Source organism: Suricata suricatta, chromosome 7, assembly GCF_006229205.1.
Source record: "Suricata suricatta isolate VVHF042 chromosome 7, meerkat_22Aug2017_6uvM2_HiC, whole genome shotgun sequence".
NCBI lineage: Eukaryota > Metazoa > Chordata > Mammalia > Carnivora > Herpestidae > Suricata > Suricata suricatta.
The window spans coordinates 34,145,347-34,158,848 of NC_043706.1; the positions used below are offsets into that span (position 1 = coordinate 34,145,347).

The following is a 13,502-nucleotide window of genomic DNA, read 5'->3' on the forward strand; positions in this document are numbered from 1 at the left end:
TAACAATTAAGCATTTAAAGTTTAAAAACGCAGAGAGCTTAACAAACAGACCATGAGGCAAAAAAGCAGACGACAACAAAACAAACACAACACACATCACACCTCTGCAAAGATCGCCACGGTCAATATTTTGGCTCATTGTGTGGTCTTTTTTAGTAAGGGATATGTTACTCACCAGGGAGCTGCAGATCGTTACTCATTGCGGAAATGTACATGAAAACCACAGTAAGATAACACGGTATACCTACCAGGATGACTAACGTGAAAAAGACTGACAATGCCAAGCGTGGGCAAGGACCCGGGAAAAGCGGAAGTCTTAAACCTTGCTGGCGGAAGTCTAAAATATTTCAACAACTTTAGAAAACGGGCAATGCCTTCTAAAGATAGCTTCCCTCGTGCCTGCTTCGTGATACCAGACTGCCATTCCGATTTGTTCCCACGAGAAATCAGTACATAGTTCCACCAAAAGACATGTTCATAGCAGCGTTATTCTTGACAGACCCAAGCTGGGAACAACCCAAATGTCCACATCAAGAATGGATATGCAAATTGTGGTATCTTTCAGCAGTGGAGTATCACACAACATTAAAAAGAACGAAGTACTTTATGCGCACGTTTCTGATGATCTATTCCGAGTGAACCACTCAGGACTTAGTGGCTTAAAAACAATAACCTGTGGGGGTGCGTGGGTGGCTCGGTCAACTGAGCGTCAGGCTTCAGCTCAGGTCATGATCTCACGGTTCGTGGCTTCGAGCCCTGCATCAGGCTCTGTGCTGACAGCTGGCTCAGAGCCTGGAGTCTGTCTTCAGATTCTGTCTCTCTCTCTCTCTCTCTCTGACCCTCCCCTGCTCACGCTGTCTCTCTCCCTCTCTCTCTCAAAAATAAGTAAAACATTTAAAAAATTAAAAACACAAAAACCAATAACCTGTGTTTGCTCTTGATTCTGCAATTTGGCCCCAAACGACTTTCCAAATATGGGATAATTCTCTTCTGTGTGGAGCATGGCTTTGCTCTAGAACCCTAGGGGTCTGAGGTAGGGCTCTCCCACTGGGGCTTCTCAGAGACTTCACACTGTTCACTTATCTGCCGCAGATTGTTTCTAGTACCACGGGACACACAGGGTCGTATGTCCCAAGTGCTTGTCATGGACCTGTCACAGAGCCCTCTTTTGTTCTGGACTCCAAGCAAACATGGCAGCTCCCCATGTCGTCTGGACCAGAGCCTTTGTATATGGCCTCTGAAGTCCAACTTGACTCACTAAAGCTATGCCTCTTCTGAGGGGGAACGTGTCCACAGCACTTGTCTTTTCCTATAGAGGGAATGTCCCAGCACCTCTCAGTTCATTTGCCCACTTAAACAAAAACACGGCAGGTCTCTGAATTCTTATAAAGAACACGAACATGGGGGCGCCTGGGTGGCTCAGTTGGCTAAGCCTCCGGCTTCGGCTCAGGTCATGATCTCACATTCATGGGTTCGAGCCCCGTTGAGCTGTCAGCACAGAGCCTGGAGCCTGCTTCGGATTCTGTGTCTCCCTCTCTCTCTGCCCCTCCCCCTCTCGTGCTGTTTCTCTGTATCAAAAAAACAAATTAAAAAAAAAAAAGAACATTAAAGAATGTGAACATGCCCTGTTTCTTCCCTTTCCTGAAATGGATTGGAAAGAATGCACTGGCCATAGTGTTAGCTTTCTCACAGTCAGACGCTGTGTAGACTATTCTAGCAAAGATTCCGTGTCTGATATAACGGCTGCCATTAGGGCTACTACGTGGATAATCACCAAGTGCCATGCTTTGTTTGGTTATTGCAGGAGCCGTATGGTGGGTGCAAGGGGGGTTTGATGGGGACCAGCTTGCGTCTGCAGGTCTGTGAGAGTAACACTGGTCTCTGCACTTCCCGTGGTATGTGGTGTTGGTTCTGATTCACTCTCTTGACTTGTGGGATAACCTTAGAGACTTCCATTCAGTCTCTCTTTCCATTAATGGCTCTCCTTCCACAGATAAGGGAACCAATCAGTGCGCATTCTGCCAACTGCTAAATGTATCCACCCCAGTTTGCCCTCAGGGGCTAGGAAATAACTACAGAGCGTGTCCACAGGCCTACTGGACTCTGAGATGACCCCGGCGAGGACTCCTTTATCCCCTGGGCTCACATGTCCCCCTCCTTTAAAAGGAAGCCATAACGATATTTTGGGTCACCTGGTCCCAGTATAAGCTCAGACTCTGTATCCAATAGACCTCAGGAGACCTGGTTATTCCCTTTTCCACACTGTACAGCTATTCCAGTGACTAACCAGAGGGCACTTTGAGGGAAAAGATGGAGGAAATATTTATTTAATATACCTCCAGTGATATTATGTGTCTTTTCTCTTCAGTTGGTAAGTCTGGGTCTGAGAACTTGCTCAAACCTGGAAGCTGGGTGAGAGATTGTGATTTTCTTTAAAAAAACTTTTTTAGCGTTTTATTTATTTTTGAGAGACAGAGCACATGTCGGGGAGGGGCAGAGAGAGAGGGAGACAGAATCCGAAGCAGGCTCCAGGCTCTGAGCTGCCAGCACAGAGCCCGACGTGGGGCTTGAACCCACGAAATGCGAGATCAAGCCAAAGTCAGACGCTTAACCCACTGAGCCACCCAGGTGCCCAGAGATTGCGATTTTCTATCACGGCAGCCAGCATCAGCCTCTGCTCACCCTCTGAGATCTGTTGTGGTAGGTCAAGCAACGTCCTACTAAAGGGTCATCTCTCTTACCCCTGGGAACACCACGGCCACAGAGCTCTGGTTTTCCATCAGGCCTTGTGTCTACTTCGCCTCTGATGATTACATGGCGCTATGTGGCCTCTGCTCCTCTTGAATCTTAGTGTGTCCACTGACAGTGGCCGTGGCATTCGGTGGCAGCATCTCCCAGCCAGCACTGAGCTCCACTCCCTGGGGCATCCTTTGTCGCTCTGAGAAGGGAGGGTCTCCTGGGACCTCCTGGGGATGACAGTCAGCTGGCGGGTCCTCATGCAGTAAGTCCATCCAGTCTCACCCACCTTCTAACCCCTCCTGAGCTCTCCTCCAGGACAGTTTCAGCATCGCACCTTCAATGACCTCAGGCTGTCACTCCCCCTAAGCTTTAAGGACCACCAAGTCAGCACTGTGTTGGGACCAGCTCTGGGGGCCTTGCCGGGATGTTCAGTCCTGAGTCGGGAGAGAAGCCTCCATAGGAGCTCTCATTATCTGGCCTGTCCTCCTCATCTCCCCCAGCCCCGTCCTCACATACTTAAGATCTCCCATGTGTGTTGCCCTGTTCCTACCCACGCTCATTAGCCAGGTGTAGCTTTTTGGGTAAGTTATTTCCTTCTGGAGTGAGTCTGTACTTTCCTGGTTGGGCAGTGCTGAAACCTGACTCTAACTGTTAATGTAGAGAAGGGGCCAGTAAACCACAGCTCTGTGAACCAGCTGCCTGTTTTGTATAAAGTTTTATTGGAAAGCAGACATGCCCATTTGCTAGCCTGTTGTCTATGGCTGTTTTTGTCTTATTATTTTAAGTAGTACAAAAGTAGAACGGAGTAGTTGTGACAGAGATCACGTGGTCCACAAGCCTAAAATATTTATTCTCTTGTCCTTGAAGAAAACGTTTGCTGCCTCTGGTCTAGAGGCCACGGGGGGAGGTGCAATGGCTGGAGGAAGATAAGCGTCGGCTTGTGCGGCATTCACCCCACGTGACCTTTGTGTGGGCTTCAGGTGATGGGAAATCATCCTCATTTAGCAGGGGAGGAGTGCTTCTGCGGACCTGGAGTTCTCAGGGGATGTGGGGTACAGGCTCCCGGGGACATCCATCCACATCACCCTATTCCAGGTCTCAGCCACTCCCCCTCCCCCACTTTTCCTGCTGCCCAGAGCCGTGCACTGAGCCTCCCTGTAGCCCCACCGTGTTTATGAGCAGGTCCTGGGGCTGATCACGAACACAGCCTGCTGGTGGGCCACAGAGTGAGTTATTTATTCGAGAGAGAGAGAGGCACAAGTGAGCGAGGGGTAGAGAAAGAGAGAGAAGTGGGGCTCACCCGGGCTCATGTTTTACCCCAAGCGGGGCTCGAGCTCACCCGAAGCAGGGAGGGCTATTTAAAATGCTCTTGTGGCGTTCTTCCTCTCCCACAGCGTGCTCCTTGAGCCTGTCAGTCTTTTCCTTCAAGACCTGCAGGGCAGTCAGCCAGGGAGCCAAGTACACACTCCACGGCCCTGTGTCTTTCCAGTGTTAGACCCACTGCGCCCATCAGTGTTGGCCTGGAATCCACTCCATCCCCTCCGATCCTCACCCCTGTCTGCCCCGCACAGCTAAGTGTTGGTCATTGTGTGGTCACCGTGTGACACGGGTTGTCACCTCTCTGCTCACTGCCAGCAGTCTGGTCCCCCTTATCATCACACCGGTGAGGGCTCAATTTTCAGAAGCCCATCCTGCTTTCTGCCATTTCTGGGACCAACTGTCTTAGATTTTTGTCCCCTTCATTAAAATTTTTTTTTAACATTTATTCATTTTTGAGAGACAAAGAGAGACAGAGAGCGAGTGGGGGAGGGACACAGAGAAAGGGAGACACAGAATCTGAGGAGGCTCCAGGCTCTGAGCTGTTAGCACAGAGCCCGAAGCGGGACTCAAACTCACAGGCAGTGAGATCATGACTTGAGTCAAAGTTGGATGCTTAACTGATGGAGCCACCCAGGTGGATTTTTGTCCCCTTCTAAAGCAACCTGAGACAAGGACTTGTGTGGAGGAGGCTTATTTGGGAGGGGGTCCCTGGGAGCACAAGTAGGAGAGAAAAGAGTGTGAGAAAGGGAAGGAAAAAACCATAAAGGTGTTGGCAGGCAGGTTCTGCTTGTACAACTGGGACCAGACCCGCCAGGGAGGTCTGAGGAGCCATGTGGCACGTGCTCTAGAATTGTCCCTCTGGGGTACTTGCTTAGTTAGGTAGCTATGGGCTTTTTAACTGCTGACACCTCCCTTTGCTGGAGAAGCTGTATCACCGCCAGGAACCCAGGTTTCAGGTGAACAGAGATGTGGGCCCGGGGGACATGGGTGGTGCATCAGCAGTGGCCTCTGTAACTTCCCTTCCGCCAGCCTGGCGCCCAGGTAAACATGTGGGCAAAAGTCACTGCGTCTTTACTGTTGCAGGTGATGACGAAAAGACCACCAGATGCCAAAGAGAAGCGAGGCATGGTTTTATTTACGGCCAGGCCAAACCTGATCTCCCTGGTGTTAAGGAGCAGAGAATGGCCCCGAACAAAGGCGGCAGTGAGATTATATAGACAGAATACATCATTATTTATTTAACCAATTACATTCACAGCCTTCCATGGTAGCCAATTACATTGTAATACACAGACGTTAGTTTTGCCGGGAACCTATCATTTTAAAGTTCTCTGTCCCTTTAAAATAAGCAATCATAGTTAGACACCTGAGATACCACAAGAGACGGTGACTGGGTGCTTTCACCTGTTGACCTTGCCCTTTGACCAGGTCTTAGTAAAAGGGGTGGGGGAGAGTTTTGCAACCTATCTATCTAGCAGGCAGGTGGGCATTGTTACAGAAGCGAGATGAGTCGGTTAGTAATTAAGCTGAACTTATATACAGTAAGCTCTCTGACATCTGATAAATTAACCTAACACATTTACTTTCTCCCACCAGCCCACAGAAATGAGAGCTCCGCGAGGGGGAGGTCTTTGCCTGTTCCATTTGCTGCTATATCTCAGCACCTAAGGAGTGCCCAGCACACTGTAAGTGCTCAATAAATATTGTTGAAGGAACGAATTGTTCTCTGCGTTGAAATGTCCTTCCTGACTCCAGCGTTCACCTCTCCAGCCCAGTGCTCCGCCCCACCCCGCTTCCAGGCGGCTGCCCTCGTCACCTGATGATCCGTCTCTGGTATTTGAACAAGGCCATCTGCTAAATGACAGGATGGAGATGTTGGAGATTCTCTGACTCAGACTCCTTTTTTTAAATTTATATTTGAGAGAGAGAGAGAGCGAGAGCGAGAGCCAGCCCAAGCGGGATACGGCCAGAGAGAGACACACACAGAATCCGAAGCAGCTGCAGGCTCCGAGCTGTTAGCACCGAGGCCAACATGGGGCTCGAACTCACAAACAGTGAGATCATGACCTGAGCCGAAGTCGGACGCTTAACCGACTGAGCTGCCCAGGTGCCGCTCAGGTTCCTTCTTTTAAGTCACAAATATAACAACGACCAGCGCTGATGATCATCTGCCTAACGTGGTTCAAAATGCTTTATGTGGTTTGTAGCATTTAATCCTTACAACAAACCTATGAGCGGGGCACCATTATTTCCCGTTTTACAGGTGAGACATTGAGGCAATGAGCCGTTACATCGCTTGCCCGAAGCCACCCTTCTAGGAAGTGGTGGGGGGCCAGGACACCCCGCAGAGGACCCCAGCCACACTGCTGCTAGACATAAACCAGAAAGGGGAATGCTTCGCACAGGGCCACCACCCTTGTGACCACTTCCAGGAGGCCTCCTCCCCTAGGCCCCTGCTCTGTTCCAGAAGGAACTCCGGTTTTCTCAGTCATACATAAAGCTGAAGCATGCTGTGTAAATGCAAATTTGAATCAAGCTCCCACCGGGGAAACCTGCCAAAGCCCCACCTAGAGACAGTGTGGAGCCCCCCCCGGACCCAGGTCGCCACCTGGGACTTGAAAAACTGCAGTGTGAAACGTCCCCATTGATAAAACGGTCTCACAGTCATAGATCCTTGTTCATTCAGTCAGTTTTTGTAAAATGTAGTTTCTGACCTCAGTGCTTTTAAGTCCAGACATACCGTATTTTAAAATTAGCTGTGCTGTTTCCAGAAAGGCTTGGATGTAACTTTTTTCTCGGCACTTGGCTCCCACCTCCTGCTGACTGGTCTGAGGCAGATTTTCCCTTGGGGCTGAGCTCTGACCCTCTCATCTGGGAGGCCTGGGGACACCGCTGCCTTCCGCGTGCCCCTTTTGTTTCCATGCTTGGGAGGTGGCGCTCGGGGATGGGGGACAGATGAATTGACATTTCAGGGGCTGGGTCTTAAAAATCAAACTTCACTCTGTTCCCAGGAAATGGAGAGAGCCCCTCACTACTGAGAAAACAGTCTTGGATTTGTTGCTGTGGTCTCACCAGCAGCAAACGATGTTGGCCCTACTGTCAAAATACATCAGGGGCGCCTGGGTGGCTCAGTTGGTTAGGCGTCCAACTCTTGGTTTTGGCTCAGGTCATGATCTCACGGTTTGTGAGTTCGAGCCCCGTGTGGGGCTCCACGCTGCCAGTGCAGAGCCTGCTTGGGATTCTCTCTCTCTCTCTCTCTCTCTCTGCCTCTTCCTTGCTCACTGTCTCTCAAAATAAATAAATACACTTAAGAAAACATTTTAAAAATTACATCCAGAGTCCATGGCTTCCCTCCTGGTCCAAGTCATCGCTTCTGTGAATTATCCTAACTGCCTCCTCCTCCCTGGTCTCCCTGCTTCTGCTCTTGCCTAGGACAGTCTATTATCCACAGTGAAGGTAGCCAGAGGGATCCTTTTAAAACTTCCAGATGGCTTCCCGCTCACTTATGGTAAGACCCTAGGTCCTTACAGGGCCCTTGCTTGGCCTACAGGTCCTCCTGTCTGTTACTTCTGACCTCATCTTCTCCGCTCTTCCCTCCATTATCTGCTCCAGCCACACAGGGCTCCTCACTGTTCCTCGTGTACACAAAGCACGCTCCTGCCTCAGGGCCTTTGCACCCACTGTTCCTCTTCTGAACACGCCTCTTCCAGCTCTTCTTCCTCGTAAACTCTATTCCAACATCACCTCCTCGTCCAGGTCTCCCCCAAGCATCTCAAATACACTTCCCTCCATTCACTTTGCTATCCTTTCCTTCGTAGCCCTTATTACCTATTTTTCCTCCCTCGGTTTCATATCCTGAGTGCCTAACACAGTGTCTGGCACGTATTAGGTGCTAATAAATAAATAAATAAATAAATAAATATTTTTGAATTAAAAAAATGAATGCCTTGGAGCGCCTGTGTGGCTCACTAGGTCCGACTTCGGCTCAGGTTATGATTTCACAGTTTGTGGGTTCAAGCCCCGTGTTGGGCTCTGTGCTGACAGCTCAGAGCCTGGAGCCTGCTTCATATTCTGTGTCTCCCTCTCTCTCTGCCCGTCCCCCACTCATACTCTGTTTCTGTCTAAAATAATAAATAAACATAAAAAATTTTTTTAATGAATGCCTTACTTAGTTCAATAGAGCTATAGAAACTCTGTGGTTATTAATTTCCTCAGCTATAAAAATGGGGTAAAAAGGATGGTTCATTGTGACAACAGTGGTTTATTTAGAAATTACATTTATTAAATTTCAAAACTTTTTGTTTTGAAATAATTTCAGACTCAGAAAAATTGCAAAAATAGTAAAATAAGTGTCACATATTTTTCACCCACAGTTCCTAAATGTTCACGTTTTACCACATTTCCTGCATCATTCTCTCTGAATATGTACAAATTATTCTTTTTCTTTCTTTTTTTTCCAAATGTTTATTTACTTATTCTGAGAGAGAGGGAGAGAGGGTTTGTGTGCACTGGGAGGAGGGGCAGAGAGCCGCAAGTGGGCTCCCTGTTGTCAGTGCAGAGCCCAACACGGGGCTCGATTCCACCAACTATGAGATCATGACCTGAGCCTAAATCAAGAGTTGGAGCCTAACGGACTGAGCCACCCAGGTGCCCCTGAATGTATAGAAATTATTCTTAAATTTATTATTACAAATTTTTAATGTTTATTTTAGAGAGAGAGAGAGAGAGAGCAAGCACATGCAAGCAGGGGAGGGGTGGAGAGAGAGGGAGACAGAGGGTCCAAAGTGGGTTCTGCACTGACAACAGCGAGCCCAACGCAGGGTTCAAACTCACGAACCATGATATCACGACTTGAGCCGAAATCAGACGCCAACCAGACACCCCTTAAATTTCTTTTTCAGCAGGCAATATATCAAGAGGGTACAAAATAAACAGTGAAACATAAATTACCCTCCTTCTCCGTCCGAACACTTCTCTCCAGCCTAACTGCTACCAGTTTCTTGTATATTCTGTCAGAAATATTTGGCGCATTTACCACCGTACGGGAATGCACGTGCATTTGCAGGACACACATTTCACCCACATGCTTTTTCCTCCACGAAAAGCATGCTACACTCACTGCTCTACACCTGGCTGGGTTCACTCAACAATATATTTTGAAGGTCTTCACACTGGTCCACCTGTATCCTTTTCATTTTCTCCACAGCTGCCTGGTAGGCCCTATGTGGACATATTTGAGCTGTAATCAGTTCCCTGTTGGTGGAAATTTAGGTTGTTTCCAGCCCTTTGCTGCTGTAGACGATGCTGTAATGAAATCTTTCTATATCGTCATTTTGCCTGTAGGACAAATGACTGGAAGTGAAATTGCTGAGTAAAAAGCTCCTTCCTTTTTAGTGTTGATATCGTCACACTGCTTTTCAGGAAAGCTGTGTCAGTTTATGTTCTTCCTCACAATGAGGGAAAATGTTTCCCTGCATCCTTTACAGCACAGCATGCTATCAATTAAAAAAATTTTTTTTAACATCTATTCATTTTTGAGAGACAGAGAGACAGAGTGTGAGCAGGGGAGGGGCGGAGAGAGAAAGGGAGACACAGAATCTGAAGCAGGCCCCAGGCTCCAAGCTGTCAGTACAGAACCCACTTTGGGGGTTGAACTTATGAACTGTGAGATCATGACCTGAGCTGAAGTCAGACACTTAGCTGACAGCCACCCAGGCACCCCTGTATTTCTTTTATTACAAGTGAAGAAAATATTTTTCACATGTTGAAAAACCATTGGTATTATCCCCCCCCATGAATTGTCTATTTATTGATGGTCCCAACTTCTCTATAGGAACTCATTGTCTAAGGAGGAAATGAGCTTATTTTTTGTGACATGTGAATATTTTTTCACAGTTTGTTTGCTTTTGACTTGTCAGTGGTTAATTTTTTTTTTTGCCCTTTAGTTGTTTATTTTTTATTCTAAAATCTCTGTGTCATCAAATGTGTCAGTCTTTTCTCTTATGGCTTCTAGAGCTTTGTGATAAGCCTGGAATGGCCTTACCTGTTCCAGGATTGTTTAAAAAACTATCCCATGATTTCTTACTGCATCTGTTGAAACATACACCAGAGTAGAGAGAATAGAATGAGTCAGTGATGTTCTCACCAACTTCAGTGGTAACCAGAGCAGGGCCAGGCCTCAGTTCATCTGTGCCCCATCCATCCCCCAACCCTCCATTACTTTGAAACCTATCCCAAACATATAAGTTTATGTTATTTTTAATGCTTGAACTTATACCAATCAGAATAATTTTGTTTTATTATTTTTAAACGATTTTATTTATTTATTTTTAAATGTTTATTTATTTATTTTGAGAGAGAGAGCACGAACAGGGGCACAGAGAGAGGGAGAGAGAGCTCAGCGCTGTCAGTCCAGAGCCCATGTGGGGCTCGAACTCATGAACTGTGAGATCATGACTTGAGTCGAAATCAAGAGATGCTTAACTTAGCCACCCAGGCACCCCTAGATTTTATTTAATGTGAAGCAATCTCTACACCTAACCAGGGGCTTGAACTGAACCCCGAGTTGCATGCTCTACCGACTGAGCCAGCCAGGTGCCCCGTCTGGAATGATCTTTGAATTAGAGCCTCAACTTCGCTTTTTGGAGATAGCTAGTCCAGCCTCCAAATGGTTTACTGAGTAAACCATCTTTTTTTAAATGTTTATTTATTTTTGAGGGGGGTAGGGGCAGGGAGGGGGTGGACAGAGGATCTGAAGCAGACTCTGCTCTGACAGCAGTGAGTCCAATGGAGGTCTCGAACTCAGGAACTGTGAGATTATGACCTGAGCCAAAATCAGACGCTCAACCAACTGAGCCACCCGGACACCCCTTGAATAAACTGTCTTTTATCCACTGATTTGAACTGCCACTTGTAACAGATATTAAATTCCCATATGCATTTCCTATTCCTGTCTATTCTGTTCCATTGATTCATCCCTGTATATTCATGCTCTGGGACCACACTCTTCTGATGGTTGCAGCTCTACAATACATTTCGGTACTAAGTGAGACTATTCTCTAAAGGATGATTTGGATGTAAGCCTCCCCTGGCATTTGCACACAAAGTCTGAGTCACGTGTACAGTTACCCCAGGACAGTCTGCACACCAGCTTTGGCCATAACCATGTCCCTTCAACACTCTGGCTTGGATAAGGCATCGCATCACGCTGGCAACCAGAGACTTGGGTCTGAGTCCTGGCTTTGCCACTGAGAGCCGGGTGGCCCTGAGCAGCTCACCTTACCCTCAGAGCCTCTGCTTAGAAGGACCTCCCTGCTAGTTCTAGCGCTCTGCAGTTCTAAGACTCTAGGGGAGTATCAGCCCAGATTATGAAAGGACAGCCAGTGCTTCCTCCTACAGGAAGTCCTGTAGATAACAAGAGATTGGTTTGCCAGAGCGGAAAGGGCGATTAAGCAAGAGACAAGACTGTTAATAACTCCAGAGCTCGGGGGCTCCTGGGAGCAGCAGTTGCCCCATCACCAGGTCGGAGAGGCCAGCTCTGGGTGCCCGACTGGGAGCTTCTGAGAGGTGGGAGTCACCGCAGTTGCAATGCTTTCTTTTCTTTCGGCGGGGTGGCAATGGGAGAAGGGTGGGGATGGGAGAAGGGTGGGGATGGGAGAAGAAACAGTGGTCCTCATCTGGCTCCTGTGACAAGGGTGCAAAGGTCTGAGCCCTCTTTTCTTGAGAATTTGGAGCTCCTTGCATGGTCTGATGAAGGCACTTGGGCAGGGGACAGGGACAGATTGCCTACCTCAGATGGCTCTGTGACCTTAGGCGAGTCACCCGGCTTCTAAGCCTTGATTTTACTATCAGGTCCGTGAGGGGAAGAGAGAGGGTGAGTAGACCAGAGAAAGGCACTCGGTGGTCTCTCAGACCCACCACGCTGGACAGTTTGGGTTCTGTGACTATCACTATCATTTTCAGTTATTGGAGTAAGTGAGGCGAAGGGCAGAAGCAGTTCCCTGCCCCTTTGGTGAAAGAATGATGGAGTTGGGGAAGTCTTACACTAGCTGTCGCCTACCCCGTTTTTTAAAAATGTTTATTTATTTTTAAGAGAGAAATAGAGCGTGAGCAGGGGAGGGGCAGAGAGAGAGAGGGAGACACAGAATCCAAAGCAGGCTCCAGGCTTGAACCCACGGACTGTGAGATCATGACCTGAGCGAAAGTCGGATGGTTAACGGACTGAGCCACCCAGGCACCCCCCCCTTCCTCATTTTCCTTACATGGCTCTCCATTCCCTGACCCAAAGCCCACAGCGCCTGCTCCCCTAATCCAGTGCCGCGGTGGAGAGAGCTTGTTCCTGTTGATGCCTGGGAGCGGGATCCCTTTGCTCTCAAGTTTGGCTTCCACACTTGTATGGTGGCTTGGGTGAGGGATGTGGGGGGGAGAGGTGGCTGGGCTGGGGGTGCGTGTGCATGTTCCTGGTCATGAGAGGCTTCTGACTGCCAAGGGTGTGAGGTACAACGATAGGGTGGGGATGTGGCAGAGGACGGAGGGGTCCCCCCCGCTGGCTGACTTGGAGGGATGTTGTCCTGAGTGACTCCCAGTGGGCAGGACCTTGTCCATGCCAACGACATGTGAGGAATTGTCCTGTCAGACTCGTGAGGGAGGGGTCGGTGGTAGCTGAGTGGGAGCTGGCTGAGGAGGGAGTGCGTGTGGCCGCACCATCTCTGAGGGGTCCTGCCTGGCCACGAAGGGGGCACAGGCTGTTTTTAGAGTTGCTACAAGGCCATGAACAGGGAGTTCGCCATCCCCGACTGGAGGTGTTTGTACTTTGAGGCAGGGCTGGTGGTGCGTGTCTGCTGTCCTTCTGCCCGGGGGCCTCCCGCCAGGCAGGGGGTGGTGCCTCCGGGCGGCCCTCCAGGGAAAGGACTGGGGCCGAGGGGGTGCGTGCGGTGAGGGGTCCAGAACTGCTGCCTTCTTGTAAAATGCCAGGGAACTGTTGGACGTGGGCCGCGGTGACGCAGTTCGACCAGGAACTCCCTGGAAGGGAGGTCAAGAACACCCCCTATTCTGGGATAGGGCCACAGGGAATTTTAGGATTCTCATCTCCTTTACTGGCAGGAGCCTGGCAGACTCAGTGAAATGACACCCATATCATTATAAACTCTTCCCCCAGGGCTTTGGTTCTAGAAGCTTCCACACTGAGAGTCTTATCTTGCTGCCTCATGTATGTTATCTCCCTCAGTGGAAATGCACGTGCAACTTGAGTTTTTCAAGCCTCAGACCTACAAGCAAAGCCTGCCCACCGGCCCTGCTCCAATGCCCTGTCTCACGCATAGGCATCAGACGTCTGTGGTCCACAGCGGGGCCTTTGGGCCACCGAGGGGGAACCTCTCCAGAAAGTGGTCTTGGGGGAAGCCTATCACACACACACCAGCGAGGTGGATCCTGGGCCAGTTCTG

At 49.0% G+C, this 13,502-nt stretch overlaps 1 protein-coding gene across 4 annotated transcripts in view; it reads left to right on the forward strand.

Moving 5' to 3' along the window:
* Positions 1-11,518: 11,518 nt before the first annotated feature.
* The window catches only part of RAB44 (RAB44, member RAS oncogene family), a 36,687-nt gene continuing 34,703 nt past the window's right edge, over positions 11,519-13,502 (forward strand). For all 4 annotated transcript variants that reach the window (XM_029945173.1, XM_029945171.1, XM_029945172.1 and 1 more), the window contains exon 1: positions 11,519-11,625. The gene's annotated coding sequence lies outside the window, so the exon portion shown is untranslated. The remainder of the gene's footprint in view (positions 11,626-13,502) is intronic.